We start from the raw sequence: 15,368 nt of genomic DNA, 5'->3' as shown, positions 1-15,368 counted from the left end.
GAAAAATTGGGTTTTCTGATTCAAGTCTGCCTGTTCCTGAAAGCTGGGAAGCTGGTGATTTTATCACCGCAAACCCTTTGTTGATGCCCTTTTCAGGGGAAAAACCACAAGCCTTCTTCTGCAGCCCATTTTTCAATTTCTTTTAAAAAAAACGAAATTTTCACTGTTTTTTGGCTAATTTCTTGGCCTCCTTCTAGGGAACCCACAAAGTCTGGGTACCTCTAGAATCCCTAGGATGTTGGAAAAAAAGGACGCAAATTTGGCGTGGGTAGCTTATGTGAACAAAAAGTTATGAGGGCCTAAGCGCGAACTGCTCCAAATAGCCAAAAAACGGCTCGGCACAGGAGGGGTAAAAGGCCTGGCAGCGAAGGGGTTAATGTTACTATTTATATTGTACATTTTTTATAATGCGCATGTTTTAATATTTTTAATCTGTTAGTTATTTAAAACTTTCAATAAATTTAAGACTTCAAATGTTAGATGAAGCCCACTATGCCTGCTTTTGCTTGCACTGGCATCGGAATAGTAAATGTAAACCCTCAAAGCCCAACACTTTTCCTAATGTTGCTTAGATTGCAGTGGGAATAGTATATCTAACCCCTCCAAACTCCAGCAATTTCCCTAATTTTGTTTGAGTGGATTGGAAATAGTGAATATAACCCTTAAAAAAATTGGACTGTAGCTTATATTGGAGCTGAACTAGTAAATATAACTCCTACAAAGTCTAATGCTTTCCCTACTCCTGTTTTGGTTGCGATGGGAATAGTAAATCTAATCGCTCCAAAGTAGAACACTTTTCCTAATGTTGTTTAGGATGGAGAAAGAATAGTAATCCCTCAAAAGTCCAACACTTGCTGCCATGCTGCTCGCGCTGGAGTCCGACACTTTCCCTGCTTTTGCTTATGCTGCTGTGGGAATAGTAAATTGAACCCCTCCAAAGTCCAATGCTTTTCCTTCTGTTGCTTACTTAGGAGTGGGATTAATAAAGCTAACCTCTCCAAAATACAACACTTTTTCTGCTTTTTGCTTATATTGTAGGTCAATTAGTTAATGTGACACCTGTGGAACTCCACACTCTTTCTCTAGTGCTGTTTATTTTTTATTTTATTTTTATTGAATGTTTATACTACATTTAAAGACAAATGTAATTTTTATTTAAATTTTACATTTGCTAATGATTTATGTGTTAATTAGTTTTGGCATTTGGTATTCTTAATATTTCTTTGTTAATTTTTAATGTTGTTGTTGTTAATACTAGTAATGCATTTTTTAAATTGTTTTATTTTTTACTATATGTATATATATTTTTCATAAAAGCACGCCACTAACCAGGAAGGAGAGACACCACCTGATTGGACTGAGTCGATATGAATAAATCTCACCCACACTATAGTCCTTCCCCGAGCTCCTAGGAATAGCTAACTTCAAATCTCTATGACTAATCTACAAAGCATTAGATGGGTGAATCTCATACTACTTATCTAAACTATTTCTCTCTTATCGCCTTTCACAAGTTTAATATCTGCCTATCACAATGTATTATTCATTTAATCATACCAATGCAGGAACATAGGAAGTTTGGAGACAGAACCATTCACATGCAAGGATCATCCCTATTGACCTCTCATCTAAAGCATCTAAGCGTTCAATCCGTCTTCATTAGATTCAGAAGTTCACTAAAGCTTATCTATTGTATCATATAGTTAATGTCCTCTGCTGCCTCCCAAGCCTGAGGCTATGTACTGTAGCATATTTCTCTGCGCTCACACTCTTCATGCACCATGTTCACCTTTGCTCCTAAATATTGTCATTTCCTTTTTTCAATCTACTGACCTTTTCATATGCAATGAAGTGGATTTTAAGTTGCACTCTTCCTCTGAGGTCCAGCTCTGCATCCAAGGCAGACAATGTCACAGAATACAGTTGTACAATTTCTATACAGTATATTATTTCTTAATTTATATTATTTTGATTCTTTAACTTTGTTGACATTTTGGACTTCATCCTAGGTAACTATAACTTACTAACTGAGGCACTGATTCCAAGTTTGTCGGAATCTGGGAGCTTTTTATTGCACCTGATAAATAATAAACATTCAGTTGTATGATATCTAGTGATAAATAGCACTTATTAAGAGACTCTGGGGAATACCATGCAGCTTTTGGTGCTTCATGCACCACAATCTGCATGGTATGGCAAATACTGTAAACATTTCCCCTGTTAACTCCTGCAGAATTGAACTGCTGAAATGTAACTAAGGCTGAGAAATGTAACACACTTAGGCGGTCATTCTGACCCTGGCGGTTGAAAATCGCCAGGGCAGAGTGCCGCGGAAGCACCGCCAACAGGCATGCGGTGCTTCATGGGCAATTCTGACCGCGGCGGTAATGCTGCGGTCAGAAAAGGGCAACCGGCGGTTTCCTGCCGGTTTACCCCTGCCCCAAAGAATCCTCCATGGCGGCGCTGCTCGCAGCACCGCCATGGGGATTCCAACCCCCTTCCCGCCATCCTGGTCCTGGCGGTAAAAACCGCCAGGAACAGGATGGCGGGAACGGGTGTCGTGGGGCCCCTGGGGGCCCCTGCACTGCCCATGCCACAGGGCCCCATAATGATTTTCAGTGTCTGCCTAAATTATCCTGTGCTCACCATCTGGTGGCTTGGCACGGGGGAGGAAGGCTTAACTTAGAAGTCAATGCGCAAAGTATATGTGCAATAACTCATACAGAAACACAGTGAAAACTCCACAAAAATATACCACAGAGGTTTAGAAAAATCGATAATATTTATCTGACTACAATAAGGTAAGAACGACAACAATCCAATAAGCATAAGCTGAAATATAACTTTTTAAAGATTTAAAAGGGTCTCAATCCTTAAGAATCAGTTGTTGTTTCTTTGTAACACACAGTACCTGGGATGCGTCAAAAGTGGAGAAGATGCATGGAATAAGAAGGTTTGCATTGAATTTTCCAGCTGTGCACAGATGATGAATCATTTCTTTCTACGCTGCAAGGCGATGCGCCAAAATTCTAGGAGCACAGCCTTGGTTCCTTATTGAAATGCGGGGATATTTTGACACCCCGGGACAATGCATTGAAAATCATTGGTGCGCTGGGAGAAAGAGTAGGCACTGCATCAGTCCGGTTGCGAGGTCTGTGCTGCGTCATTCCAGTCGGCAGTGCGGCAATTTTCTAGGCGCAATGCAGGTGCTGCATCAATTTCTACAGACATTGCATAAATTTTCCAAAGTACCAGGATTTCTTGAAGAGATTAAGGGGGTCATTCTGACCCCCGCCGTCGGCGGATGCGGCCGGCCTGGCGGGAACCGCCAGAAGACCGTACCGCGGCCAAAAGACGGCAGCGGTCATTCTGAGTTTCCCGCTGGGCTGGCGGGCGACCGCCAGAAGGCCGCCCGCCCAGTGGGAAACCCCCTTCCACGAGGATGCCGGCTCCAAATGGAGCCGGCGGAGTGGAAGGGGTGCGACGGGTGCAGTTGCACCCGTTGCGATTTTCAGTGTCTGCCACGCAGACACTGAAAATCTATGTGGGGCCCTGTTAGGGGGCCCCTGCACTGCTTCCCACCAGCCAGGTGAAAACCGCCAGAACCAGGCTGGCGGGAAGGGGGTCGGAATCCCCATGGCCGTCGTGGAGGATTCCCTGGGGCAGCGGGAAGCCGGCAGAAAACCGCCGGCTTCCCTTTTCTGACCGCGGCTTTACCGCCGCGGTCAGAATGCCCCCGGAAGCACCGCCAGCCTGTTGGCGGTGCTTCCGCGGTCGTTGGCCCTGGCGGTCAGAATGACCCCCTAAATCTTTGTTGGCCCTGAGACTTCATAAACAGAGTGAGGAGAACCAGGCAGCAGGGCAACAAACAGGAAAGCAGTCCTTCAGCATAGCAGCCCAGCTGAGTCCTTTGGGCAAGCAGGCAGTCTCTCTAACAGAGTCCAGGTATAGATCCAGAACTGTCTGATTTGGTGGGGTTAGAGACCCAGTTTGTATGTCAAAAGAATGCCTTTGAAGTGGGCAAAACTTCAAAGAGTAGTTTAGAAGTGTACAAGTTCACATTTCATCCCAGTCCTGTCAGTCTAGATCCCTGTGGGGTGTTATCAGTCCTTTGTGTGAGAACACCCTCCACCCTTCCTGCCCAGGGAGACCCATTCAGTATGCAGACGAATGTAGATGTGACTGAGTGACCTGTGTTTATGGTTGTCTGTGTGAAATGCATAGCTGAGCTGTCAACCAGCACACACCAGACGTGGATTGGTGACGGTAAGGCGGTAAGTGCAGAGAAATGCCCACTTTCTAAAAGTGGCATTTCTAAAGTAGTAATATTAAATCCAACTTCATCAGTATGTAGGATTTTCTATTACCGTTCTGGCAATACCAAACATGACAGGGCTAATACTTCACATCAGAATCTACCACTTAAAAGTATATGAGGGCAGTTCTAATGCTAGTCGATGAGAGGTGTAGGCCTCACAGTAGTAGAAAATGAATTGGAGTTTTTCACTACCAGGACATGTAAAATACCTAGGTACATTTCCTGCCTTTTATTGACATAGCAGGCTGCCCTCTGGGTTACCTAGGTCCTACCTTAGGGGTGAAGTATGTGTAGAAGAAAGAGAGTTTAGGGCTTGGCAAGTAGTTTTAAATGATAACACAAAGTGGCAGTGAAACTGCACATGCAGGCCCTGAAATGGCAGGCCTGAGACATGGTTAAGGGGCTATTTAGGATGGTGGTACAATCAGTGCTGCAGGCCCACTAGTAGTATTTAATTTACAGGCCCTGGGCACATGTAGTGCATTCTACTAGTGACTAATAGGCAAATTAAATATGCCAATCGGGTAGGAACCAATGTTACCATGTTTAAGGGAGAGAGCACATGCACTTTAGGTCTGGCCAGCAGCGGTGAAGCACCCAGAGTCCTAAAACCAGCAAAAACAGGGCCAGAAAAATATAAGGAGGCAGACAAAAAGTTGGGGGATGACCACCCTAAGGTTGTTAGGTCTAACATCCGGGTTAATCTTGTGAAACAGAATTACTTATAAATTCCACCATTCTGCTAGTGGAATTAGGTTTCTAAAGAGGGCTAAAAGAAGGAGCAGTCCCTCTATGTTTAAAGGTCACTGCAGATTAAAGTGTAATCTGCAGTGGTTTTTAAACATAGAGGGAGTGTTCCTTCTCACAGCCCATTTTGGAAACCACTGCAGTGCATACATCTGAGTACCCTTACATACTCTGCAGTAAGTACTGCAGAGTATATAAGGGTGCCGAAGGGTATGCACTACACTGTAATGTTAAGAAAATACCATCAGTTGCCTACTCTGCCCCGCCGTGGAATTCTGTGGAATCTCGACAAATTTTCATGTAATTCCACACAGAATTCTGCAGAAACAAATTTCACCAGTTCTGCCCATCCCTCCTGTTAAGGACACAAACAGTTAGTCCCTTTGGAAAAAAAACCCTGTATCCACAGCAAATCTTGGGAGAGGTAACATACAGTTAATCTCTGATCAGGTAAAAATTGGAAAGAGGGGGAGGTTGGGTTTGGGGATGGGGATTGAATGGAGTTCATTGTATGCATATCAGACACACATCTTAGTGGTGAGTGATGATTTGGTGATGAGATTTCAACAGTAAACAGATTATATTAACTACTACTGCCTGATGGAAGGGTTGGTGCTCTCAAATGTCATCAAGTCATGAAGGGGAGAGAAAAGTTAATGTATGATCAGTATCCCAACACTGATTACAGGAGGTAGACTGGAGGCATGCACTTGGGCCACTTGCCAGATAAGGGAGCTCAAGTTAACCCCTTCTCTGTCAGGCCTTTTCCCCATCAGGTGCCAAGCCTTTTTTTGCTATTTGGGCCAGTTTGCGCTTAGGGCCTCATAACTTTTTGTCCACATAAGCTACCCACGCCAAACTTACATCCTTTTTTTCCAACATCCTAGGCATTCTAGAGGGGCACTGAGGTTGTGGGTTCCCCTGGAGGAGACCAAGAAATTAGCCAAAAAACAGCAGAAATGTAATTTTTTTCTCAAAATGGGAATAAGTGCTGCAGAAGAACGCTTGTGTTTTGTTCACTCAAAATGGCATCAACAAAGGGTTTGCGGTGCTAAAACACCATCTTCCTAGCCTTCAGGAAAAGACAGACTTGTATCAGAAAACAACATTTTTCAACCAATGTTGGCATTTTATTGGGACATACCCCATTTTTACTATTTATTGTGCTTTCAGCCTCCTTCTAGTTAGTGACAGAAATGGGTGTGAAACCAATGCTGGATCCCGGATTAGACAACATTCCGAATTCAGAAATGGTCATTTGTGTAGGCCACAAGGTTTTCCTACAGAAAATAACAGCTGAAATAAAATAAATATTGAAATTGAGGTGAAAAAGGCCATTTTTCTCCAAATTTTACTCTGTAACTTTTTCTGCATTGTCAGATTTTCAAAAGTAATGTACTGTTACATCTGCTGGACTCTTCTGGTTGTGGGGATATATAGGGCTTGTAGGTTCATCAAGAACCCTAGGTACCCAGAACCACTAAAAGAGCTGCAATGGGTTTTCATTGTATGCTGGGTATACAGCAATTCATTTGGTGAAATATAAAAATAGGTATCAAGGAAACCTTTGTATTTCCAAAATGGGCACAAGATAAGGTGTTGCGAAGCAGTGGTTATTTGCACATCTCTGAATTCCAGGGTGCCCATACTAGCATGTGAATTACAGGGTATTTCTCAAACAGACATCTATTTTATACATTGTCTTACATTTGGAAGGAAAAAATGTATAGAAAAAACAGGGCCAATAACACTTGTTCTGCTGTTCTGTGTTCCCCCAAGTCTCCGGATAAAAATGGTACCTCACTTGCGTGGGTAGTCCTAATGCCCGTGAATGGAAAACCAACATGGACATATCACATTTTTACACTGAAATCTGACGTGTTTTTTTGGAAAGTGCCTTGCTGTGGATTTTGGCCTCTAGCTCAGCTGTGCATTTTTGAAAACTAGATGCCTAGGGGAAGCCAGCATGGGGTGACCTGTTGGGCTCTCACCAGGTTCTGTTACCCAGAATCCTCTGCAAACCTCAAAATTTGGCAAAAAAACACCTTTTTCCTCACATTTCGGTGATAGAAAGTTGTGGAATATGAGAGGAGCCACATATTTTCTTCCACCCAGCGTTTCCCCAGTCTCCTGATAAAAATGGTACCTCACTTGTGTGGGTAGGCCTAGTGCCCGCGACGGGGGATTCCCTAAAACACAACATGGACACATCACATTTTCCCAAAGAAAACAAACCTGTTTTTTGCAAAGTGCCTAGCTGTGGATTTTGGCCTCTAGCTCAGCCGGCACCTATGGAAACCTACCAAACCTGTGCATTTTTTAAAACTAGACACCTCCGAGAATCCAAGATGGAGTGACTTGCGGGACTCTCACCAGGTTCTGTTACCCAGAATTCTTTCCAAACCTCAAAATCTGGCAAAAGAAACACTTTTTCCCCACATTTTGTGAACAGAAAGTTCTGGAATCTGAGAGGAGCCACAAATTTCCTTCCACCCAGCGTTCCCCCAAGTCTCCAGATAAAAATGGTACCACACTTGTGTGGGTAGGCTGAGCGCCCATGATAGTAAATGCCCCAAAACACAACGTGGACACATCACATGTTCCCAAAGAAAACAGACATGTTTTTTGCAAAGTGCTTAGCTGTGGACTTTGGGCTCTAGCTCAGCAGGCACCTAGGAAAACCTACCAAACCTGTGCATTTCTGAAAACTAGATACCTAGAGGAATCCAAGATGGGGTGACTTGTGTCGCTCTCACCAGGTTCTGTTACCCAGAATCCTTTGCAAACCTCTAAATTCAGCAAAAAACACTTTTTCCTCACATTTCGGTGATAGAAAGTTATGGAATCTGAGAAGAGCCACACATTTCCTTACACCCACAATTTTCCCAAGTCTCCCAATAAAAATGATACCTCCCTTATGTGGGTAGTCCTAGTGCCCATGAAAGGAAATGCCCCAAAACACTGTGTGGACACAGCAAAATTATCAAATACAAAACTACCTGTTTTTGCAGGTGGGGGCACCTGCGTTTTCGGTCCTGGGTTTAGCATCCATATTGGGAAACCTACCAAACCCAAACATTTCTGAAAACTAGGCACCCGAGGAGGTCCAGGGAGGTGTGACTTGTGTGGATCCCCCCAGTGTTTTCTTACCCAGAATCCTGGGCAAACCTCAAATTTAGCTAAAAAATCTATTTTCCCACATTTCTGTGTGGGATCACCATACTAACACAAATTTTCTATGACCCAACATTTTCCTCAGTCTCCTGGTAAAAATGATACCTCACTTGTGTAGGTTGGCCAAGTGCCTGTGACAGGGAAGCGCCAATAACATGTCTAAATTGAGGGGGAACCAAAGCGGGTCCAAAAGGGCAGTATGGGGCAGAATTTTTATCGGCAGAGATGCAACAATGCTGGGTGGTAGGAATTTGAGGGTTCCTTCAGATTCTGGAGGGTTCCATCACAAAAATGTGGGAAAAATGTGCAATTTCAAGCAAAGTTGGAGGTTTGCAGAGCATTGTGGGTGAGAAAATGGTGCAGGTGCATGTGAAGCACATCACCCTGGACTCACCTAGATGTTTAGTTTTCAGATGTGTCTAGGTCTCGTAGATTTTCCACATGGCAGTGTCCCAAAGTCCAAAAAGTGCAGCCCTCACCATTCCAAATGGGACGATTTTGAGAGTTAGACAAGCTCTCATGGCCCTAATGTAAAACCAAAACGCAAAATAATCAAATGTACTCTTGCTTGCCATTGGATAAGATGTTTTAGTTGGGGGGGGGAGCTGAAAGACTGTTATCTCCTTCATTTGGGGCGGGCATTACCATGCCCATACTGGTTGGTAGCCACCACCCCACCATTTTTTTTTTAATTCCTGGGCATCTAGTAGGCCTTCTGCCCCCCGGGGAGTGGATTGGGGGCAAATGCCCCATCTGCCCACCGGTGGGCAGAACAACTTTGTCCCCATTTATTTGGGGTGGGGGTATGGCCATGCCCCCACCCTCTTTTTCTGGAAAAAAAAATATTTCCTGGTCTCTGGTGGGCTTTCTGCCCCCCCAGGGGCAGATGGGCCTTACATAAATAGGCTGATCTGCCCCCAAGGGCGCAGAAATTGCCAACTGTAATGTGCCCCCAAGGGGAGCGAACCTTGCCCAAGGGACTGCCCCCCAAACAAAACACACACACACCAATCCCTGGTGCCTAAGTGGTTTCTGCCCCCGTAGGGTGCAGATCGGCCTAATTAAAACATGCTGAACTTCCCCCAAGGGGGTTAGAAATGGCCTAAAATAAATCTGCCTCCCAGGGGAGTGACTCTTGCCAAAGGGGTCACTCCCCTTGTGTGAAATTGTCGCAAGAAAATAAAAATCCCTGGTGTTTGGTGGTTTCTGCCCCCCCATGGGGACAGATGGCCTAATAAAAATGGTAAATGGCCTAAAGATAATTTGCCCCTCAGAGTAGCAACCCTTGCCTAAGGGGTCACTCCCCCACCTGTAAAAAATGAAACAAAACAAAAACAAAGTTATCCCTGGGGTCTACATGTTTCTGTCCCCTCTGGGGACAGATCAGCCTAATTAAAATAGGCCAAGAAAAGGCCTAATAATGAATTTCCCCGCTCCGGAGCAGCCCTTGCCTAAGGTGCCGCTCCCCTTGTAAGTAAACTAAGCATTTACAACAAAAAAACAAACATCCCTGGTGTCTAGTGGGTTCTGCCCCCCCCCCCCGGATCAGATTGGTGTAATTAAAATAGGCTGATCTCCCCCCCAGGGGGGTTCAGAAAAGAAGGCCTTCTAAAAAATGACCCCTTGGGAGCGGACCTTGCCCAAGGGCTGCTCCCCTCATGCCAATTTCACAGAAAAAACTAATTCCCTGGTGTCTAGTGGGCATTTCTGCAGCCCGATCGCTTCATGATCGGGCTGCAGAAATGCTCAGAGAGACATCAAAGGAAAGAAAAGTCAGTCCCTTTCATTTGATGCCTCTCCCGCCCCTAGCATGTGATCGAAAGAAAAATGAGGATGAGGGGAGGGGGTGAAAGGGGAAGTGACCTAAGGGTGGACAATTCCACCATTTCTTGGGTGAGGTTCAAGGGTCATCATCTGCTGTGATGGAAGGCACATGGACCATCCTGTTTTGCAGATGTACTACAAATGGAATATATCTAAACAATAATAATAACAATATTAATGATAATATTAATAATAATGTTACCACAATAATTCATAAAGACCCATAAGTAAAAAGAAATACAGTTTTTATTTTAAGAAAATTTAAACCCACTCACTTCACTACTTGCCCACCTCAGGTCCCTGTGCATGTATTCTGACTGCTTAAATGCCAAAACTGGCTACACTCCTAATTGGCACATTTAAATTACCAGTAAATACCTAGTGTATGGTACAAAATGTACCCAGGCCTTGTACGTTAAATGTCACTGTTGGACTTAAGCACATTTTGTACCACCTCTAAAGTGACAGTGCGAAACATAATGGCAGGTCTCCTGCTAGTAACCTGTCTGTGTAGGTTTAATCTGCAAATTTGACTTGTCAAAATACCTATTTAGATAGGCATAAACTTCTCCTTCTAAATATTAGTAGGTCACCCATAAGTAGGTAGTTACTGCCCATAAGGCAGGGGGTAAGATATTTAAAAGTAGGACATGTGAAAGTTTAGGCCCGTATTTATACTTTTTTAGCGCCGCATTTGCGCCACTTTTTGACGCAAAAACGGCGCAAACTTACAAAATACAATTGTATTTTGTAAGTTTGCGCCGTTTTTGCGTCAAAAAGTGGCGCAAATGCGGCGCTAAAAAAGTATAAATACGGGCCTTAATGTTTAATATGTCCTTACAGTGAGACAACTATTTTCATTGTAGCAGGATTAGTTGTTCAATACAAAAACATTGAGATACAATATTAAAAGTAAATATTAGTTTAGACTTTTCAAAATATTTATTACAAATCTGATTTATTGGTACAGTTGGATTTGTATTTTACAAAATGTACTTTTAAAAAGTAACCTTTAACCTACCTAAAGCTTTTAGAAGCCCATTTGTCTGAGCTTCCAGCTGTCACCCAGGAGCTGAATAGCACCCTGATGACATGTGAAGTGAGCAGAGACAAGGACCTTGGGTGTGGGGAGAGGTTAACCATTCCTTGGCAGGAATGCATGGAGACTGTGCCCAGCCTCGTTCATATCATCGAAGGATGTCTAACCTGTCACTGGCAGACATAGCTCACACCTGGGCCTGACTACCTTTTGTCTTCCTAGCTAGCAAGGCTCCCGTCTCAGTGGGAGAGAGCTGCCCCTAGAACGGGTTTTAGGGACCACAGAGGAGGGGTTGCTAATTTCCTTGGCCACATATCTAAGGTGGGCACAGTAGCTCTAAACAGGGGAAGAAATGTTCTGCCATGTTGGGTTTAGGTAAAGAGAAGCTCCCTGGGATTGCCTGTAGCAAGGCAGACAGGAGCTGCTGCAAATGTGGATAGGGAAACCCCTGGGAACATTTTCCCTTGTTGGTTAGGGAAGGATCAGGAGTCGTCACTACTCAGAGGCTAGTGCCAGGCTTAAATGTGGCATCTCTCAGTACCTCTTCTAGAACACTATTGGTCCTGTGGAATACAGGAGGACTACACCTGTGAGGAGACTTGAGAGGCTGGATCTGCTTCCATTTGTACGTAGGACAAAGATGTGGACTCCAGGGATCAGTTGGCTGACCTCCTGTTAAGCTACAGAGATATACAAACTGCAAGAACCACTTTCTTGAAAGAGCCCAGCTGACTGGTTTCAACAGGACCTGCCTTGGAGGGCTCTGTTGGAGTGAGTCCTGTCCCTCAAGTGCAGTTCCTGAGGTCATGAAACTCTTGGCTTGTGATAGAATGTATTCCTTCTGCCCAAACTGCAAACCTGGGACATAGAAACATTTTGGCACCTTTCATGCCTGGAGAAGAAATGGAGACTGGTATCACCCTTGAAGCAGCTGCCATCAACATCAAATCACAGGTCAGCCTGAACTTGCTGGTTTGCTCTGCTGAAGAAAATCCAACTTCCAGAAATGTTTCTAAGTCGGAAAATAGAGGGCTTCATCAAGAATGACGCCAAGTAGCACTCAATCAACATTAAAGCCTTCCTGAGCACTGACTAAAGACATTGCCTGCTATGAACTTTCAAGCCTTCATTAAGAACAGCACAGGGATTTTGCTGTTAAGCAACCCACCCTCATTGAGCCGCACATTGCATTCAGCTTGCAGCTTGCCTCGCCGATGACTCGTCAATGACAACTTTTTCTCTATAAAACTTTCCAAGTGAGAATGTACATTTCCAGCTGGATGGACCTAGTCCCTGTAAAAGAACAGCGATCTATTGAATTCATCCATACCTTTTGTCTTTTATTTGGTAGGGTGCAATAGCAGCTGGCACTGTACGCTTCTTTGCGCTATTTTAATTTAAAACATCAGAAATCCATATCCTCTGTTCACCTTATTGGATTTTTGTTGTTTTGATGGCATTTGGTTTCACTGAAATATTCTCTATTTTTATAAATTGGACTGCGATTTTCATTTTGCAGTGTTTTTAAATTTTAATTGTTTTGGAATTTGTAAATGTTTGAAGCCTGTTTCCTCCACATCAGAGCTACCAGGGGTTGAGCTAAGATTAAAATTGCTGAAAATTTTACAGAACAGTGACATTATTTCTTGTGGTGGATTACCATCTACCCTAACTAATAATCCACTTTCTAACAGTGTGCATTCCGAGGGTGCGGGTCGGCTCCCTCTGTGCTATGAGATAGCACTCGGCTCCTTTAAGGGAGCAAAGTGCTATCTCATAGCATTGTTCCTGTTAGTCTGACTGACAAGAACGCTCTACTGCAATGTTCCCGCTGGTCAGGCCGGTGGGAACATTGCAATAGGGCAGGTGGTGATATCCTCCCTGCGAGTTTGGCGGTCCCGCGGTTGGCCCCCCAAACTCTTATTAAGGCCCTTAGTCTGCTGTTGGCTTTCCAGCCTTCAGGAGGTGTAGGCAGACAAAAATTAAGATAAATTAATATTTTAAAAACCTGGTGTCTCTCTGAGGCCCATAAGGCCCCTATGTGAGACAGTGGAGGGCAGGCAAAAATTGAATAAAATAATCTAAAAAGGCCTGGTGTACTGTCAGGGTCCCTGGGCCACTGTGGGAGACAGGCTAAAATTGAAGAAATTAATTAAAAATATAATTTATTTACTATATACTACTACAATCAGCCACAAGTACGAATCAATATACCAGCAAAATCAATATTGGACAAAATTGAAAATGGCTTTTAAAAATGGAATAAAATGATTAATAAATCAGAAATTCCAAAAGAGGTAAGATGAAGTAGAGATTGCAGACAAGAGAAGTAATGCTTCACCTTCAAAATTCAAATCCAAAATTGCCAAAGGAAAGACAAAGGACAGGGAGGAGTCTTCAGGACAGGAAGAGGAAGCTGACACTTTAGAAAGTGTGGCCTCACTCTCTATGACACTTCCTCTGTGCAAACCCAGATAAACATAGTATGAGAGTAAAAAAAGTGAAATGATTTCCAAGTCTGCACAAAATCAAAAGGGAGAAAAAGTATATATAATCCCACAACCCCACCATCAAAAAATATGTGCAAACATTAGCCCTTAAAAAACCTTCACCCAATGGGCCCCTACTTCAAAACTCCTTACCGTGCAGCACAAAAAAATAAAAAGAGAGTGATCCATTACCTCCACAATCCAAACCCAAAATAACCAAGGGATGGACAAAACAAAGGAAGAAGTCTTCAGAACAGAAAGATGATGTTGATCCTGAATGTACTGTAGCTCAAACCCCACTGGCACTTCCTCTGTGCAAATAAAAAAAAAGCGAACAACAGTCCACATATGTGTAAAAAGTTAACTTGAATGACTTTTGGAGTTATTGTATCAGTGCCTGTGTTAAAGAAATGTTGCTTGTGATTGGCTCCATTGTGTCATTGCAGAGTTCTGGTGCTCCTCAATAGATTTTTTTTCCTGAACTGACATCTCATTTGTGCGAGGCAGTATAATGCTGTAATCATGGGCTACATGCATTAAGATTAGAAAAAACGATTTCCTAATTGTGATTCCCTGTGAATCGCAATTAGGAAATCGCTATTTCTAATTTATGAAAATCTTTTGTGTTTCATTTGTGAATCCTAGTGGGTCACAAATAGATCTACCTCATGAATATTATTGAGTTCACAATTTGTGACCCATTAGGAACCACAGCAATCACATGGATGGTGGCCTGCTGGGTTCAGCAGACCACCATGTCAGTGACTGCTTTTAAATAAAGCAATCTTTTCTTCTTAGCACAGCTCGTTTTCCTTAAAGGAAAATAGGATGAACTTCGAAGTTTCATTTTGTAAGAGTAGGCAGTGGTCCACAGGAAAATGTTTGTTTCCCATTCTCAAAGGGGAAGGGGTGCCTTAAGGACACATTCCCATTTGCGAATGGGTTACCACCTCCTTCAATGAATCAGTAAAATATTACTGTTTTGCGTCTATAATGTGCTCGCAAAACATTTTTTCATCCCATTCAGATTTGGTATTTAGAATGGATGCCCAAACACACCCCTTCCGAATAGTGAATCGCAAAACCTAAAATGAGAATCAGTAACAAGTTACCAAATTGCAATTTAGGCTTTGTACACCCCAAAACTCATTTTTCAGGTCGCAAACAACCCGATTCTTTGAATTTGGGCTGTTTGCGACCTCAAAGAACTCTTTACACATTGAGCCCCTTGAGTGTTACATGTAATTTTCCCAACATGAAATTCCTGGGATTATATTAAATTACTCTGTTGTAATGAAAAGTACACCCAGGCCTAATAAAATTCACATCTCCGAGTTGCAATGTAGTTTCAACTGTTATAATTGCTTCTCAGTTTGTTCATCCCAAATATTCAAACGATATAATCCACTGAAAGAACAATTTACTAATCTGTGTGGATTTATGTGTAGGGCAATTGTAATGCGAGATGAACCCTTGATTTTGATGGAGCCCACTCTGCAAGAACTGTGGTTTCATGTCAGAAATGACTTCATACGAACTCACCTCAAAAGATCGGTCATCTATTTTCTACAGACACACATTTCCTATGGAAATAAAAAAGGACTACTGCAGTGGGCTTTTTGTCTCAAAACAGTTTACATATGACTGGTAAGGATACTTTACAAGCACACAGGACCATGCTCCGCTTGTGCATCTCTTTTGTATATGTAAGGTTCATCATTCTTCTGGTTTTATGAACAGTTCTGCATGGTGGGGCAATCATTTTTTCTAATGCACC

Source organism: Pleurodeles waltl, chromosome 1_1 (genome assembly GCF_031143425.1).
Source record: "Pleurodeles waltl isolate 20211129_DDA chromosome 1_1, aPleWal1.hap1.20221129, whole genome shotgun sequence".
NCBI classification, from domain to species: Eukaryota; Metazoa; Chordata; class Amphibia; order Caudata; family Salamandridae; genus Pleurodeles; species Pleurodeles waltl.
This window is presented reverse-complemented; position numbering follows the sequence as displayed.